Source organism: Pithys albifrons, chromosome 3 (genome assembly GCF_047495875.1).
Source record: "Pithys albifrons albifrons isolate INPA30051 chromosome 3, PitAlb_v1, whole genome shotgun sequence".
NCBI classification, from domain to species: Eukaryota; Metazoa; Chordata; class Aves; order Passeriformes; family Thamnophilidae; genus Pithys; species Pithys albifrons.
In genome coordinates this window covers 56102174-56120877 of record NC_092460.1, presented here as the reverse complement: position 1 = coordinate 56120877, position 18704 = coordinate 56102174, and the positions used below count along the sequence as shown (strand labels likewise).

At 39.1% G+C, this 18704-nt stretch overlaps 1 long non-coding RNA gene across 1 annotated transcript; it reads left to right on the top strand.

The window, feature by feature from the left end:
• The first annotated feature begins 394 nt into the window (after nucleotides 1-394).
• LOC139669443 (uncharacterized) lies at nucleotides 395-17857 on the top strand. Its single transcript, XR_011697260.1, has 3 exons — nucleotides 395-444; nucleotides 9122-9252; nucleotides 17421-17857. It is a non-coding gene; the product is annotated as an uncharacterized lncRNA (long non-coding RNA).
• Nucleotides 17858-18704: the final 847 nt, after the last annotated feature.

The following is an 18704-nucleotide window of genomic DNA, read 5'->3' as shown; positions in this document are numbered from 1 at the left end:
CTGCCCAGACTTACAGTTAATAGCTGACTTATTTTAAAGCAGACACCAGTTCTATACACATGCCTCAAAACTTCATTCCAACCTGTTGTTGTTAATCACTAATGTTAATGATATTACTTTGCTGATACATTCAAAATTTCTTTCAGTCTTCATCTAGTGTATGCAATTGGAACTTGGACTTCCTTCTATAAAATGTTGGACATAAAAAATTGCAAAATATACCACCTATATTAAGTACCTCAGAGTTACAGTAAAAGAGTGTGACCATGAGAAAAAGTCATTCTGCTCAGTGCCACACAGTCTAATAGGGCATGCCTATGTGTCCAGCAAGGCATGACTGTGTCATATGAAGGTACTTAAACAGGTAGCCTGAAAGCAGCATAGCACCGAAACTACAGAACTTGGCACAGACCACAAAGCCTGACTGAACAGCAAATTCAAAAGGTTAGTCTGTGCTGAATTGTTTGCTGCTGAATCTATACTGATTGGGCTATTTGACTGGTGTTAATTAATATAAGGCTATTTCTGTGTAAGAGAAAGTCATAATGGGATTGCTATGCAAATATCTTTGAAGTAAGATATGGTACTTTCTTGTGGTTGCCAGAATTGAGAAAAGGTAATGTCATGAGAAAACAAGGACTCAGAGAAGACAGGCGGCTTCCTTAATTTTGTGCTAAAAATGGCATCCATCTACAGATACAAACTGCCTGGCATGAACTACAGTGAATGACTACAGAAACAGATAATTTCTAAATTTAGTGTCTACATATTTCAGAAGAAACATCTGTGGTTAAGACAGCCCAACAAACTTTACTTTCCTTTATCAGCATAGTGTCAGCCTCTTGGCAACTTCACTTCCCAAATTCACCCTCTTACCTCCTCAATCTGAAAAATGAAACTAAAAGCAACTCAAAAGTTTGGAGAGGCAAGGGTGGCAACAGTGTTTTAAGGATGGATATTTACCATCCTACAAACTCCCTTTAAGGGCAATGAAAGCTACTCAGATGAATTATTTCTCCAAAAGTTCCACTTACCAATCTTTTCTGTCTATTGCCAATTACAGCTCCCCTCATATATCTGCACTAGGGACTGCATAAGTCACTTGGAAGATAACATCAGACCTTCAGCATCAGGAACTGGAGACATGAAGCAGTAGCTGACCACTAGGTTCAAATATATACAAGAGGTCTCTGTTACACTGCTGCTGTTACACAGTTCTCTGAATTTCTTGTTTCCAAACACAATCTCCTGATACACTTATCAATATTCAGTGGTTAGGGTTTTAGCTCAAATTTGGAATAGAAAAAGAAAACAAAAATGACAAAATTGTGAATATGCAATCAATTAAAAATTGCAACTTCTGAGGCTCCTTTGCCTTTTTTTTTCAGTCTTTGACTCAAACAGTGATAATCAGCTCTTCAGCTGGAATACTTACACCCCATATTTGAAAAACAAACTGTTGACATTTTTAAAGGACAAATTAAAAGGAACTATTTCAACAGTAAATTCACAAACTACTCAGAAGGAAAAGTAAGTAAAAGAGGACAAGGAAAGATCAGAAAGCCACGTTATATGTTTTGATTTAACAGTAGGTTGGCTACTTGTACTAGTTACTTGGTTCTCAAAGGCAGAACAAACTCCTGGACAAGTCTTACGTAGTGAAAACACGGTATTTAATGTCTAAACATACAGTTCTAATGTTCAGGTCTAGAAACTAGATGGTAGCTTTCCACACTCAAATCTAGGAGCTCATAGCCAGATACACATAGCAAAGTTCTTGAAAGTCAGTCTGCTTGTAGGGACTCCTCTTTATTGCCACAAAACTTGGTAGGGTATCAGGGAAGAAAAAGCCTTATTTGGTCATTAAGATTTCAAACTTGCTTCTATTGCCATAGCCCTAATTCCCACTGACTTCCTCTTGGAACTGGAGCCGATTCAAAGCCCCTAAAAATCAGATGCAATAAGGCTCAGTCATGAATAAAGTGTCTGTGTTTAACTCTCTGTCTGACCTGCTGAAGTAATCTAATACCAGACAACCAAGTTACATAATTTCAGAATAAATACTGAGTACTTTTAAGTTATTTTATCATTTGAAGGCTTCGATGACAGTAGGAGGAAGAGAAGTAGGACAGAAGATACTAAGATTAGCATTCCAAAAAAATTAATTTACCCCAAAATCCCAAGACTGCTCTCAATGCATTTTCCACCCAGTCTATATTTGTGTTCAAGACTATCCTGATCCAGGTGCAAGACTTTGTCCTTGGCGTTGCTGACCTTCATGAGGTTCAGATGGCCCCACCTCTCAGGCCTGTCCAGGTTCCCTCTGGCTGGCATCCCTTCCCTCCAGCCTGTCGGCACCACACAGCTCAGTGTCATCGGCGAGTTTGCTGCGGGTGCACTCAATTCCACTGTCCATGTCACTGACAAAGATGTTAAACTGCACCAATCGCAATAACAATCCCTGAGGAATGCCACTGATCTTCATTTGGACATTGAGCTGTTGACCACAATTCTTTGAGCACAACCACTCAAAGGAAATAGAAAAAGCATAAAAGATGTCTTCAAGAAGCGAAATTAATTGCTTCAGGAGCTAACCAGGCACAGTGTGGCTGTTCAAATCCTGGAAACAGAGATGGTCAGCGAGTTGCATAGTCTCCAAAAATATCCACTGTGCATCTGACAGTATGAAGACTACTTCCCTAATAAGCTTAAAAAAATTTTATGCAGGAAGATAGGTTGAAACACTGAAAACATGAGTTTGACCCTTTATTCTGGAACAATCATTAGAAAACAAAGAACTCTAAACCAGGAAAAAAATCAGCCAGCAGAAGTCTGTACATTCCTGCTCTGCTTGCAATCCCCCAGAGAACAAAGGGTGCAAAAAACTGGGAAAGTTAAAACTGTTCCCTCAAGCAACCTAAGTTCTCTCTTAGCCTGCTGTTATTGCAATAAAAAGAAACTTATTGCAGCCAGCATTAGTCAGCTATGGCACAGGTTTTTAGAGCTAAAATAGTCATCTCAGGGTCCCTTTAAAATCAATGGAGAAAACAAGCATTTAACAAGTGATTCATCTGGTTTATTTTAGACAGTGGCATTGGGATGAGAAAAATTGTGCTTCAAAATGAAAAATACAAGGCCTCTTTCCCTCCACACACAATAAATGAAGTCCAGATGAAGAATTGTATGTTTAGTAAGATGAATCCCACCATTAAGCCTGTGGCATACATACAGTCCTCTCAGAAACTTTTTGTTTTAGCTGGCTACATTTTCCATCACTTCCAGACCATCAGGCAGTGTCTCCATGATGGACAATGGAATGACAGATATTCAAGGCTATTCTAGGATTTCTAAGCTATCCTACTGTATGGACTGTATAGATCTGAAGGGTACACCTTACCATATAGAATACTCCACATAGCAAACAGGAAAGAAATAGATCAGAGAAGCTCTTTTTTTTCTATATTGAGAACATAAAATCCTTTCAATTGCAGAGTCTTATAGTAAAAACAGAAGAAGTGAAAATTGCAAGAATATATGCTACAAATTTCAAAGGGGAAAAAAAGGATACTAAGCTGTATTCTTATAATCAAAAATCAAAATGCTAGCAACCCAGAATCTACAACACAGCATGAAAAATAATCCTCTTTAATTGAAGACCTACATCATCTTCCTCATTCCATTGTATAGCAGTACTGAACATCAGTGGAGAAGATTTGCTATGGATCTTCCTAGTCAGTAGCAGCTATAGATGTCAAGGCAAGTACTGCCCATATTGTAAGTTCATCTTCCTAACAGTTTGATTTCTGAAAATACAGCTGTATGTTGTCCTTTACTTGATGGAAATTCCCCAAAATTAATTGTAAAAAAAAATTGCTTCTTTTGTGAAAACAAAAACAATCAGTGTCTGGATAGTGCATACCATGACAATGCTCTCTTTCATGCTCCCTCAAACAACTGGTACACATGTCAGATGGAACTGGCACATCTTTAACTTCAACAGGTAGAACAAACACCTTATTTATCCACATGAGTGGATCCACAAAGGACATAATAGTTGCAGAAGTCATGTAGTATACAACATGTGGCATTCACCATCAGAACCATTTCAGCAGTAGAAAACCAGGCTTCTCATTAGACATTGTTATTCTTTGGTGTTCACTCATTTTGGGCTTCTTGGCTCTGCTTATAGAACAAAGTCTTGTCCATCCTACAAGAGACAAAACTACTCCATATATCAGTAGAGCTTCACTATTTTATAGACAGCTTGGAGTACCATGTTTAGTTTGTGGCTCCTCACACTGATGTGCTGGAGGGAGTTCAGAGGAAAGCCACTTACCAAGTTGACTGGGAGATGAAGCACATGATGTACATAGACAGAATGGAAGAACTGTGTTTTTCCAGTCTTTATAAGAGAAGACCTGGAAGAGATCTAACTGGATAGGGATCTGAGCAACCTGATCCTTTTGAACCTGCAAGGGGACAACCTTCCAGAGATCCCTTCCAACCAAAATAACTTCATGATTCCATGATGGGAATGTGAAAATGTGAAGAATGCTAAATACAGCCTTGAGGAAGGAGTTTCTGTGGCTTTAATGTGGAGTTCCATAGTTCTTGAAGGATATGCAGTATTCAATATTCAGAAGCAGTCTCACCTAGTTGTATGCCAAATAATGGCAGGTTAATGTAGTTGTGTCTACACATAGACATCTCAGACTGCCCACAAACCTCATCACCCTTCATAGCAAGTGATGGCACAGCTATCTTAAAAACAAGAAACCATCTTATCTGCACAGATAACAGAATTAGCCAGGTCCACAGCCTATCCACAAAGCAGTGAGGCCACTCTTGAATGACCTTTAAAATTCCAGCACTACCCAATGTTTTTCCTGTTGGAGAATTGGCTGCTTTCACATGCCCCCAGCTTCAGCAATAACAACCCCCTAACAAGGGCAGAATGAATAGTTAGCACATTTGGCTTCAAGATGAGTGCTGCACAGCACTACAGGCACAGTTACCAAGATCCTCTTACATGTTGCGTATATTTTGCCAGTACAATCTGAAGCCATGAAAAAATATATTGCCAACAGAAGCAATTAAATGTGAATGCATTCTGCCAAAAGAACTTGCTTCTGCACTATGCCAACAGTCTGTTTGCCAGCTAGATCTCATGCAGAAAAGGCCATGGATTTCCACTGTCTTTCAGACTCTCTGTCAGATTCCAGTATTAAATGGATGGATTAACATTTTCCAAACAACAAGGTGACACTAGTTATCTTCATAACTGTTTTCAGACACTAGTCAGTACTAGTTAACATGTCAATTTACACCATCATCTGTACTGAACCTTGTAAATACAAGGCTGCAAATATCTGGAACTGCCTAATGAGATACTCCATATATGTGGACTTACTTGAGAAGTCTGTGAGGTTTCATACGCTGCTACGTCTATTACAGGCTGACTATTCCAGCATGTACACCCAGCAGACACTCTGCTGAAGTAGCTTTACAGGCTGTGCATTAGTACAAATCAAAAGGACAGATATAATGTGCTAGCAAAAACAGTAAGTCATTGTTTATGTTTCACATTACGATTTTGACTTGTACAGTCCCAATAATAAAACGACCTTGATGGAAAACTAGATGGTGGTTCAGGTTATTTGCAAGTTCCTTGAAAATATGTTTTTATTGCTCTTTACCAATCCATTGAATAAGGAACTTTGTGGGAACACACTTATTCTGATTCAACTTTTAATGAAGGTTTGAAAGTCTGTCCAAAGAAAAAGAAAGAGAATAGACTAAGCATAATCTGGCACTGAACCATAAACCAGATTCAGATAAGGCATCTGATTTGCCATTTTCCCAGCACATTTAATGTTCAACATTTAACTTACCATAAATGTTTTCTGTCTTGAGCTTCTTCTATATTCAAGAGAAAATATAAACATTAGAAAGTATTTTAAATGTTTTAGTTTATTAAGAAGGACTTTATTAATGAAAAGGTGTGGGAGAGAAGATATAAATGCTGTAGAACCAATAAGTTAGCAAAAGGAAGCTACAGTTACCCTTGGAATCCTTCCTGCAGATACTATAGTACATTGAAGAACTTGTAACAATTTTGGTCACACCTTTTTTGACATATTCACAGGAAGAAGACATCTACAGCAAAACAAACTAACAAAGCAAACTTTCAGTCAAAGGTAACACTGTAACAGATCATCTTCAGTCTATCAGCAGAGAATGAGAGAGATGATGTACAGGACAGATGATGGCAGACTACATGGCAGCAGCCAAATACTGTGATGGTATATAGAGACTAAAAAATGGGTTTGAAATAACAGAAGAGCCAATGCCTGCCTTACAGTAGCAATGGAAGTTGTACGCAGAGAGAAATAAGCTACACAACTATAGACCCCCTTTCTTATGCCTATACTAGGATGCAAGTGAAAACATAACAAAACTCCATCATTTCCAGCAGAGATATTGTAACAATGTCACAGAAAAGATGACCTTGCAAGCCACATGAGCAAAATTAATCAGTTGGTCTCTGTGATAAACACTACACAGCATTTACAATTGGTATTAAAACAGATTAATGAGAATCACTGGTACCCTATAAAACTGACACCAGACAGACACATTCAATAGCAAAATGGCTCCATCCAGATGAGTTAAAGTTAATGATTCCCACTGCAATAAACACCACATAGACTTCTCTGGACAGGATTCGAAACCCAGGAAGGCTCTCACCTTCTCAAATCTGCTCTTAGATCCCATCAGTAACTAAACCAAGCTGATCGAGACCATTAGGAGGAAAAAAGAGATGTAAAAACAACTGCTGACTTAGAGAAACTACAGTCTGCCACCTCTAAGGCAGAAAGACGTTTCAGGAATCCATATTCATAACATGGCAAAAGACATTCTGCGCATTTTGGAAGAAAATCTAAAGGAACATATTTCCGTGGTGCTTAAGCTGAGGCTAAAAATAACATGGAAACCTTGTCAAAAAACAGGCTGGACTTTATGCTTGCATTGAAGACATTCATTAACTGGTGAGGAAACATAAGTGTCACTCACCAAACTGCCATTGACACATATTAAATTTCTGAAGGTAACAATATACTCAGTAGTCATAGTTCCTGGAAAATAAATTCTGTATTTAAGAGGATAATTCAAACTTCATAAGGAAATTTATCGAATACAATTTACCTTCTGTACGTCTTAGTTCTTTGAGTGGATTCAGCAAAAGAAAATAGACTTTTAGTTTCTCTCCAAGTTTCAAGTAGTAGCAAACCAGAATTTTGAAGAAAGTGTTATATTCCTATGAGTCAATATCTGTTTGTATAGATTTTTAAGAAAACATTTGTGAAGGACCTAGGAAATTAGTAAACACTTTTATGGAAACATTATACTTAAAATGTAAATTGAATCATGTTTATTATCTAAAACCTTTCAGAAATCCTCTTTAACTACTCCATTTTACAAGTTAGAGAGAATCTTGCTCCTGACTTTCATGGTTATAGGACTGGCTCATCCTGACATGAGTTAAGACATCCAGCTATTAAGGAACTGTTAAAGATGCACACGTACTCAGTAATATTTGGGCCTTCACTGAAATGGTTTTTCTTTAAAAAGCAGTTGCCACACAGTCATGTAGACCAGATAAAAATAGTCAAAGTAAAATGTAGGCCAGCTCCCTGACTCTTCAAATCTTTGAGCTTTGGTGTAAGTCTGGTTGAAAAAACATGGCTATTCAATTTCTGTGTTGTTTAGAGCAACAAGAAAGGATATTTTTCCCACCTACTTATTTTTCCCACTTCAACACTGTTGTGAGGAGGTATTTCTGATATGCACCTATGCCAGTGAGAATCTGGTCTACAGGCTTTTTAAATCTCCATACTCAGAAGGACTTATTCAGGTAACTGCAAGAGACAAATCTTTTTGCAATAACTGCTGTTCATGGTTTTACCTATGCCCCACCAACAGGTCAGTTCTGAAAAGCACTGTTCTAACCACTCTTTGTAGGACACATGCTCAGGTTTTAGAATAACTGCTAAGACCTCGCTTCAGCCAGGTGTAGCTAGGGACTATCTAGACAGCTATGGGCTAGCTAAACAGGTGGTGCTAACTAAGGAATTAACACAATTTCTCAGTACACTCGAATTAAATCAGACCAATGTAAAAATAGCTTTCCCAGGGTCCATATCTCATACTGAAAATTTATCACCTGAATGTTATCAATGACTAGTATATTAAATTAGAAATAGCCTATAACTTTTATTTGTCTGCAGGATGTAGGTTTCCCATTAAGACCTTAATAAAGGCCAAACAGGAAATGTAGGATGGATGAGAGAAGGCTACTTAGAAGAATTCTTGGCGTCCATGTTACTTTAAAGCTCCACATCCTCTGAAATACTGTTTAGAGCACAAACCAAGGAGCTGGAGGTTAATATGAGACTGAGACAACTAATGTCCTTTATCAGCGGATTAAAAATAGCCCACCAATACGGTGGAGAGGTTTCCGCTTCCAGAAGCCAGGCTAGGAAAGCGACAAGCAGGGCTCCCTAGGATCAGGCCCCTTAGAAGCGAAGGTCGGCTCCTCCCGCCCCCGGCCCGGCGACCGTCCGGAACGGAACAAGCCCGCACTTGCCAGGAGTCCACGAGGAAAAGCCAAGTTTATTGCCGCGCGCTAGCTTTTGAGGAGAGCATGGGAATTCCCCGGATGTAGGCGGGGAAGAGGGGCGGAGACGGGGCAGAGTAACACAGTTCATTGGGTACATGCAAACGAAGGGAAGGAGGGAGGGGAGGAGTAGCAAAAGGACCAATGGGAGAATGAGATGGGCGGGGAAAGTCACCGTAGGGCTTCCGGTACTTCGAGGCGGGGACAGCCCCTGCCCAGGCTCCAGCGGCGCCACGTGGGCGGCCCAGCCAGCAACCGCCCCCATGGCCGGGTCGGGCCAGGACAGGGGGCTGCGACCCGGAGAGTTTTGTGGGAAGAGGGAACTTGGATAAGGAATGACTAAGGGAAAGTGACTAGGGTAGACATATTGGGGTGTATAACATTCAAACTGGGGAAACATCAATATAGGGTGTGAACATTAGAGTCCTTATAAATCTCTCGCAGAGCTTCCATATTCCGGGAGCCGGGTTCCTGGACTTCGGCGTCCTCGTCTATCCATCTCTTGTAGTATTTTTGCCACTGTATAAACCCTGGGTCTCCTCCGACAGTCCTTCAACACATTTTCTGGCCTGCAGGTGAGAATCTAGTGATGGCTTGGGTAAATCTTGGTGGATGTTTTCTTGTTGAATAGTACATGCAGAATCCCTAAGTCCTATTAGTATTGCATTGAGTAGACAGCTCTTCTTATTTGAATTTTGACAATCAAAGCTAAGCTTATCTTTTGGGTAATTATCTCTTTTAAGTTTTTTATTCTTAATTAGAGGCATTGCTGGGATAGTAATGATGTATTATCACTTCTCATTTATGCCTCTGGTGAATGATCCAGGCTAAGGGTTAATTCTGTCTTAATTAATGTTTTGTGTCCTATTCTGTGAGTGTAGACTTTAAGCTTTCTCAGAGTCTACAGGCTTCCACTCTTGTTTTAAGATTTTCAGGGAACACGATGTTGTAATACATAACCTCACTACTGTCAACTAAAAGCCTGTTTAGGCATCAAGACATCACACAACCTGAATCGGATTTGTAAGTTTGGGGTTTTTTTCCTCTTAGAAAGAGTGTCTGAGACTACCTTTTCTTCCACCATTAGGTACCTCAGCTGGAAGGACTTATTTTTACTAAAGAATGGTTAGTATGACTGAGAACTACTAAAATTGTTTTCTAGTGTTAAAAAGAGTATCTATGTAAACTTCACTAAAACAGCATGTGTTAAATAAAGAAAACTTATAAAGACAATTGAGAAGCTGTTCCTAAAATATCATGGAATAAGCTTGAAATATTACTCAAATTATACAGAAAGCCTGTTTTAAAATTACATGCTGAATACAGCTGTGCCTCAGTTTTGCTTTGGAAAGATAAACAGTGTTGCTAACACCTGCTCATGTCTTGTAGCATGGCACTTGAAATGGGCAGCACCAGGTTTCCTAAAATTCCAAGCTTTAATTTGCTTTTTAAATAAAATACTTTAGTAAAACTTATAAAGTTTGGATCATCTACTAACTTTGATCCACACAAATTCTGACAGTAAAGGATGAAATATTCTTATTGTAGTATAATTGCATGCTCTTTAATTAAGATGCCTCTTTACTTGGTGTTATCTTGATTACCATCACTGTTGCTTTTTCATACAGGCATAACTGTATGCTTAAACACTTAAACCTGGAAATCTGACTTTAGTGCCATTGGCAGATGCAGTTAATACAGGAGTACAGGACACTCATACTCTAAGGCTTTTTTAGAACTGCCTCCAGAATCAAATATAACTCTGAGTTATTGGTCTAGTTCCTTTGATCTCACTACAATCATTCCCTTTTATCATGTGCTTTCTCTTCCTGTAATTCAAATATCCAGGAATTCTGTTTCCAAAAGTCAGCTTTATCCAGTGGACACATAGAGCATTCTTTTGTGATGACAACATTGACAACATAGAAAAATTATCTGGGAAAAGGGCATTGATTTTTTATTTTTCAACACACTCAACTGTTGGAAACAGTCTAATACCAATAACAGTGATCAACTTTCTCAATACACTGAAAGTAATTTGTTGCAACTATAATGGATAATTTTATTAGTTAATTCTATTTTGTATCTTTTTATATCAACAACTTTAAAGGCAAGAGCTGTTGGTGTACAAGTTGTTGTGTAAAATATACTAGATAATTTCTGTAATCAGTTTCTTGCTCTAAAAAAACATAAGCATCTTTACTTTTATCCTTAACAGGGTTTTATTTCTGGTTGCCACATCTCTCCTACACTCACTAATTTCCATATGTTATTCTACTTGGTGTACTTCGTGCTACTAAGAGACATTTCTTGACAACTTCTTGAAACTCTGCAATCTTAACTTTCGTAAGGTCTTTGCCAGTGTTTACCATCCTCACAGACAAACTGACACTATATGGGTCATATCAGTGGATAGTGAGGTGGACTGAAAACAAGAATGGCCAAGCTGAGAAGCTGGCATGATATCCAGCTGGAGGCAAGACACTAGTGGTGTCCCCAAAGATCAGTACTGGGAAAAGTACTATCTAACACTCTCATTAATAAGTTGTGTGAAGGGACAGAGTGCATCCTCAGCAAGTTCACAGATAACACAAACCTGGAGAGCATGCACTGTTTTCCAGAGCAACCCTGACAGGAAGAAGAAACAAGAAGAGAAAAACCTCACGAGGTTCAACAAAGGGAAGTGCAAAGTCCTGCACATGGACCTTAATAATCCCAGGCTCCAGTACAGGCTAGGAGCTGACTGGCTGGAAAGCAGTCCTGGAGAAAAGGACCCTGAGGTCTTTCCAACCAATATGTTAACCATGAGCCAGCAGTGTACCCTTGCAGCAAAGAGGGCAAAGAGCCCCCTGGACTGCATTCAGAACAGCACTGCCAACAGATGAAGGTACCTGCCTTCCCATGTATTCAGCCCCAGTGACACACAGTTGGAGTGCTGAGTCCACTGCTGGGCTTCTCTCCTGGAATAAGCCCAGCCAGCAAATAAGCACCACACAGCCACTTGTTCATTTCCCCATTTCCCCCCAGTGGAATGGGGAAGAAAATTGAGAGAGTAAAAATGAGAAAACTTGTGGGTTGAGATCAAGATAATTTAATAGGGAAAGCAATAGCCACACATGCAAACAAAGCAAAACAAATAATTCATTCACCACTTCCCATGGGCAGGCAGGTGTTCAGCCATCTCCAGGAAAGCAGGGCTCCATCACACACAACAGTTAACCTGACCATCACTCCAAACTTCTCTGCCTTCCTCCTTTTTCCCTCAGTTTTAATGCTGAGCATGACACTATAGGTGACCACCCTTTGGTCACTGGAGGTCAGCTGTCCCAGATGTGTTCCCTCCCAGCTCCTTGTGCACCCCCAGCCTCCTGGCTGGTAGAGGGCGGTATGAGAAGCAGAAAGGGCCTTGGCTTTGTGTCAGCACTGCTCAGCTGTAACTAAAATGTCCCTGTATCATCAATGCTATTTCCAGCACAAATCCAAAACTCAGTCCATACCAGCTACTACAAAGAAAATTAACTCTACCCCAGTCAAAACCAGCACAGCTCCCCACTCCCCACTGCAAAACACTGGAGTCAGTCCAGCAAAGGGCAACTTAGGTGATCAAGAGACTGGAGCATCTGACAGTAAAGACTTGAGATAGCTGCAAGTGTTCAGCCCAGAGAAGAAAAGGCTCAGGTAGATCCTATCCATGTCTATAAACACTAGACAGGAGGGAATCAAAAGGAGGGAACCAGACTCTTCTCAGTAGTACCCAGTGACAGAATAGGAGGCAATGGGAACACATTAAAACACATAAAATTCCATTTAAACACAAACCCCTATTTTTTACTTTGAGCAGGTGATCAAACCATGGACCAGGATGTCAAGAGAGGTTGTGGAGTCTCCACCCTTGGACATACTCAAAACACTTGCTTGGACACAGCCCTAAGCAATCTGTCATAACTGACCTTGCTTGCACAGAAATTGAACTAGATTATCCCCAGAGGCTCCTTCCAACTTCAACTAATCTGTGAATTCAAAAACTGAGATTTTGTTAACATTTTCGTTACTGTATCTTCCTATAAAAGCCACATGGGAACAGAAGAGAAAAGAATCAATTCAATCTCGAGGTTGTCATCATCTCAGTGTCAAAGTGTTGCTTACTTAAATTCATCAGTCCTAAGTGAAGTTAAGACTTCCATTCTCACACCCTATACTCGAAGGTTAAGTGGTTTTAAAAATCTTACTGTAATTTATTTTAGCTTAGTTCACACCATATGTTCTCATCCCTACACTGATTTCCAGTCTATCTGTATTTTCCTCTCACACATATTTATAGAGAAGTGAATTTATTTATCTTTTATGGCCTCTTGTAATGTGCCATCCACTCCTGTGATCAACCTCATAGCCTTTCCTTGCACCTGCTCTAGTTTTAGTTCATTCTTCCTGAACATGGAACAGCAGAATGGTACATGTTATTCCCAAAAAAAATATATTAATGCCTTCCTCTCTGTACTGTCTATTGTAAACAATTTCCAGAATCTTTGCAGGTAACAGATCTTTTATTAATCTTGCCAAACTAAATTGGAGAAATTAATAAAATAGAAGACTTAGGTGCTTACTTGCACTGTGCTTACAGTTCATGCTAGTGTGACTAACAGATGTGAGGCCCCTTTCTGCATCCTCATCACAGTCATAGTGCTATGTCATGCTGGCTGCAGCCATTTCATTAAGATCTTGTTTCCAGGCAAGGATAAATTTAAGCTCTTTTATTACAGTTGTATTGCCACTCATTCACATTCTCTGAGGCAGCAAACTGCTTTTCTCAGGAAATCTTCAGCAGCCCCTGTAAGATGCCTCAAGAAGTAGAAAGATCTTAGTCATGACAGGATATAATTCAATATAGTCCAGCACATACCAAACTACTCAAAAGAGAGTAGGTGAGTTTGGCTTCTTTTAAACAAAGAGGAAACCTGCATTTTAAAGCATGCCTATGAGAAAATTTTTCAAACTTGTTCTCTGTGTGGACCTAGTTCTCCCTGAAAAGAAGTAAGGTCTGCGTTAAAATTTTCAAGAATAGCAAAAGTGACTTAGGCTCATCAGTCACTTATAAAAATGACAGTTCAGGCCTTTGAAATTTACATTCTGAGTAAGTTCCTAAATTAGAGAAGACACTGAAGCAGAGCTTCAGCAGTAGAGCAGGCCACTTGATATCCCAAAAATAGCTATTAGCAAAGCAAATATAACTCTGAAGAGATGCAGTCTATTTAGAAGAACTTCGGAAGGTAGAAGGTGATGGAAGGATGGGAAAAGCTAATGTAGAGACCAGTTATAACTTATCGTATAAATGAAATATGATCCCATGGCATCTGGAAGCTTGGGATATATTTGTTCATGAGATACGAGCTCATCATCTTCTATACAGAGTTACGACAATCTTGTAAAACTACATTTTTCTGCCCACCCTCCCTAAAATTCTGAAGGAAATTGAGGTAAGAGAGTTATAACACAAAGTGGGAGAAATTACTCTCTTACCCCGAGCAATCCACTGGCAGTTTTATGCTCTTTACTCTTTTACAGTTACACTATTTTCAAGAAGACTTTATTTCTGTCTTGACATCTACCATGTCATTACAACCATTAATATGTGAAAGCCTGTTTTCAAATCCCTATCACTATCATTCCCCATATCTTGGAGCAAATTCCTTTTCTTGGAGCAAATATACAATGTGAAGAGTGGTGGAAGGTGATATTTTTTGTTTGAATGTAATAAAGTCTACAGATATAAAAAAAGCTGAAAAAATAATTCCCATTGTCTGACTTTTATAACTACAATTCCACTCTCAAATATTTTGCTTCTTAGAGTGATTGTGTATGTTCATCGGAGGGAAGCAAAAGGCAATCCAATATTAGGTAGACTTTCTGTAGCTAAAATTATAGAGTAAGTATCAGTTCACTGAGAACTTGCCGTCAATTTATTAGCAAATGTTATCCTCATTATCTCAATACATACACTGCTATGCATTCTTCTAGTTCTCACAAAAATTGGTTTGTCTCCTTCCTCTTGTATGAGTCTATGTTGTACTTCATATGAACACAGTCACTCTAAAGAGTCACTTACCCTTTGGTTGAGATTATATTTTTAGAGTGTCAGCTATAAAGATATACTAAAGCAGTAGCTCCTTTTTACTGGATAATAAACATAGCCCAACAGCTGAAAAGATATGTTTACAATCTTCCACCAGAATCCTCCCAACCCCTTACTGCTAAGAAAAACAAGTGGGCCACTGCAGTGTGTCCCAGAACTATTTTGGTATTGGGTAAAGAACAAGTTCCAAAGCAGTGTGGAAAAATGCCCTGCCAGCTGCTCCTCTCTCATTCAAATGTAGGCTTAAGTGTCTTCCCTGGTCAACTGGTACATAAAAGCACTTTCAGATAAGTTGCTTCTACATCATTAGTGCCACAGCCACAGAGAGTTTTGGGAGTCTAAAGGCTTAAAGGTTCAAATGAAATGCTGAAAGCTAAACAAGTATCATACCTCAGCTGACCTACAGTAATTGGCTGTGTAAGTCTACAAAAAAAATGCAATGTAACTCACAGCAGCTCAGCTCCCTTCACTGGGGAGTTCTCTCACTCGAAGTACTTGTGTCTGTCACATACTAAGAGGACAGAGCATAGAGACCTATTGAGGCACAGTAACATGTTACCTCATACCAACAGGCTCTGCTCTGAGTAACATTTGTATTTATGAATATAAATCTGCTTTCAAAACTCTGGCACCTGAAAGTCCCTGGTGCTCTAACTCTCACCAGTGATGTTAGCCAAGTGCCAGACGTTCTACCCTGCCATGTGCCAAGATCCTGGTTTGGCTGAGCATTTCAAGGGTCCATCTCAGACCTACTGCTCACAAGCTATGAGGCCTGTGCTTTACCTGCTGATCAACCCAACAGACAGGCTTACAGAACAAGCACCACACCAAGACCAGATTAAACACTAGGAATAACACAAGATTTTACTTCAAAGCACTACCAAAGCAGAAAGTGACCTTTTCTATAGCTGTCTAGATTCTGGCACACTAAAGGATGAAGTAAGAGACTACTCAGCTGAGGGATTCAAACACAGATTCTTACATTATCCTTGGAAGCATGAGAGCATTGGCTTTTTAAATGGGATTCATAATGAGGATCATTCTTATAAAGAAAAGTTTAAAAATGTGAACCTCCAGTGAGTCAAAACTTGGGAAGCAAATCAAAGTCATGTGTATGGGAATTTTTTCCAGATCTCATGAGCTCCTGGAGCCTGATTCATACATATTGCATAAAGGACATTAATAAGTTCAATAATGACAATAATAATAGGTGACACAAAGAATGCTGAAACTAGTTTAGTTTGGAGAAGAAAGAAATAAAGGAAATAGTTGGATGGTCTATAAGAACTGCAAATAAACACAGCTTTTTGGTCAAGCTTAGTACAAAAGCCTGTCAATGTGGCCGCTGATGCTTCAACCTTAGCACTATTCTTACAAGAAAGCAGTTGTAAGATTGAGCAAATAGTCATAACATGCAACATAACCTCTTTCATCTTTACTGTTTTGTTTCTTCAAATTAATGGTTTTTATTACTATTAGAATGTCCTCTTTCTTCAGAGTGAGTTTAAGGCTGCTTGTAAACTGCAGTCAGAGGTAGGACTGAAGCTGACTTACACACAAAACTCAATACCTATAAGCAGAGGCTTCAGCCACCACACAGCACAAGGATACTGCCCAGATTTGTACAGCTAAAGCTAAATTCAATGCTAGCAACTTCAGTGTTGTTGCCTGGGCTAGCTAGATCAGTCTGGGAGTGTTGCTATCACACTTTTAGCTGTAATGTGAGATACAGTCACAGGTAGTTGCCATTAGTGCTCTGAACTCATATAGACACCAAAATTGGCAATTTGCCTTCTCAACTATTTTGAGACACTAAAGCTTTGTGAGTAGGCTAGGTTTTATTAGAAACTATGGATCACAACTGGAAAGCAGTAAGTGACATGAAAAAGCTGAGAAGCATACTGGGAATTACATCTATCTCTATGCAAACTGCCGAACTTCTAAGACATCCTGAAGACTACTATTTCAAAATGAAGAGAAGCTAGACATTCACTATACCACATTTTTTACTGCCTAACTTAATGCTGTTATGAACTCAAATTATACTAAAATGTAAGAGGAGGTAGTTAAGCTGTGAGAAACTTCTTTTAGTCTGCCAAGATTTAAAATTCTCCCTTTTTACTTTTTCTGAAAGCAATATATTACACTACAGCAATGTCTAATTCTACTTTGCAGTACAGGTATATATTTAAGGTAAACTATAACATGTTACACAGACATGCAGACCCATCAAGAAATTGTTTTGAAAAAATACTTTGGTGATCCAAGCATCCAGGAAAGAACAAAGACTAAAAAAATGTTAAGACTTAAAAATGGATTTGCTGGGATTTTTATCCTCTACTCAGTTTCAGCTCTGATGCTTTTATACACAATAATCAAGAGGCCATGTTGCAGATAGAAAGGGAAGAAGCTACAAAATAGAGTAGTCACCTTCCTATCAACTAACCCTGAGCACACATCCCATGCAGAATGGCACTGTTGGAAGAATTACTGCCTCCATATCACCTTTCATACATTCACATCTGCTATAATAAAAATTTGTTTTAAATATATTCATGCTGTTCTTGACAGTTTTGGGTTTTTTGTCTACTGATTAGCAAATTCTATTTTCAGTTTCCCCCTCAAGGCTGAAGGCAAAGGCTGAGAGCTTCTGCTACAACTTCCACCTGCAGAATCTCTTGTGCGGGCAGCTGCAAAAGAAGCACTTCAAGGCAGACTGCAGCTCAGAAGACACTGATGGTTGTGTTTGCACTATGTAGTCACAGTAGATATAAACACCGAGCATGTTTTACATTTCATTTCAGAGTATGTGAACTATGGGCATCCAGAAGATGGGACATAAATATCAGAGAGGAAAACCCAGAGTCACTGCCTGTCACCTCACCTTTGCAATAATGGTAGCTATGAAACATGCCACCACACAAATTCAGGAATAAAATCTTTCCCCTCCTCAGCTTTTTTTAATAGGGTGGAGGAGGACATTTAGATTTAATTGCACACAAACATAAAATAAATGAAGAAACAATCACCCTTCTTAAATAAAAATGTATGCTACTGGTTGCAGAAAGGACTATCTTTTTAAGTTAAAAAGTGAGAAAAAATATGCACCATACACTGACTTCTTTGGCTGATACAAAATCAAAATAAAGATAGATGATACAGAAACTAAGGAGTCTTTCTTGTGGGTTGCTGTCACTGCAAAGCTCAATTGCACTGTCATAAAGAAGAAGTTGTCAGCAAACTCATTGCTGATGGTGGCCTGAGGGCTGAGTAGCACCATTCAAACAATGGGTATGACCAACATGAGAAAGGAAGTGGAATCCAAAACGTGCTGTTTGATCCTATCCCATCCATGGTTCCTTCCAGTAACATTGTTCTGCAGCCTAAGCAGAAGCCAGACCCCCATTTGCAAGTACGCTTAATCATCCAACTCCTATTGATTCCAATGGGAATCAGGCTCATAAGTGTACTTGTCAGTCACAGCTTTACTCTCTTTGCCCTCCAACAGTAGTGAGAAGCTTTTGTACTACATTGTTTCTACATTTTCAGGAGAAAGGGGGGAAAATACATGTGTGTCTTATGCATGATTCATGTCCATTTTCCAAGGAAATGACCACACAGTCAGCGAAGAAAGATATATCAAGAAGTATATAATTGTGTGGCTTTTAGTAGTAAATGACAGCAGTGATGGCTATCACTATATTATCATAACTCCTTCAGAAACTCCAACAGCATAGCCCAATACTATGGAAATTCCTATTCACCTCTTTCTTTCACACATATTTGAAAACTAGCTTTAAGGCTGTGCAATTCTGTTACATTTAACAGCTTTTTTCACATGCAAAATCTATTTAGGTATAGTTATCCTGGCTGTCAAGCAGTTTGATTGTATCAGTT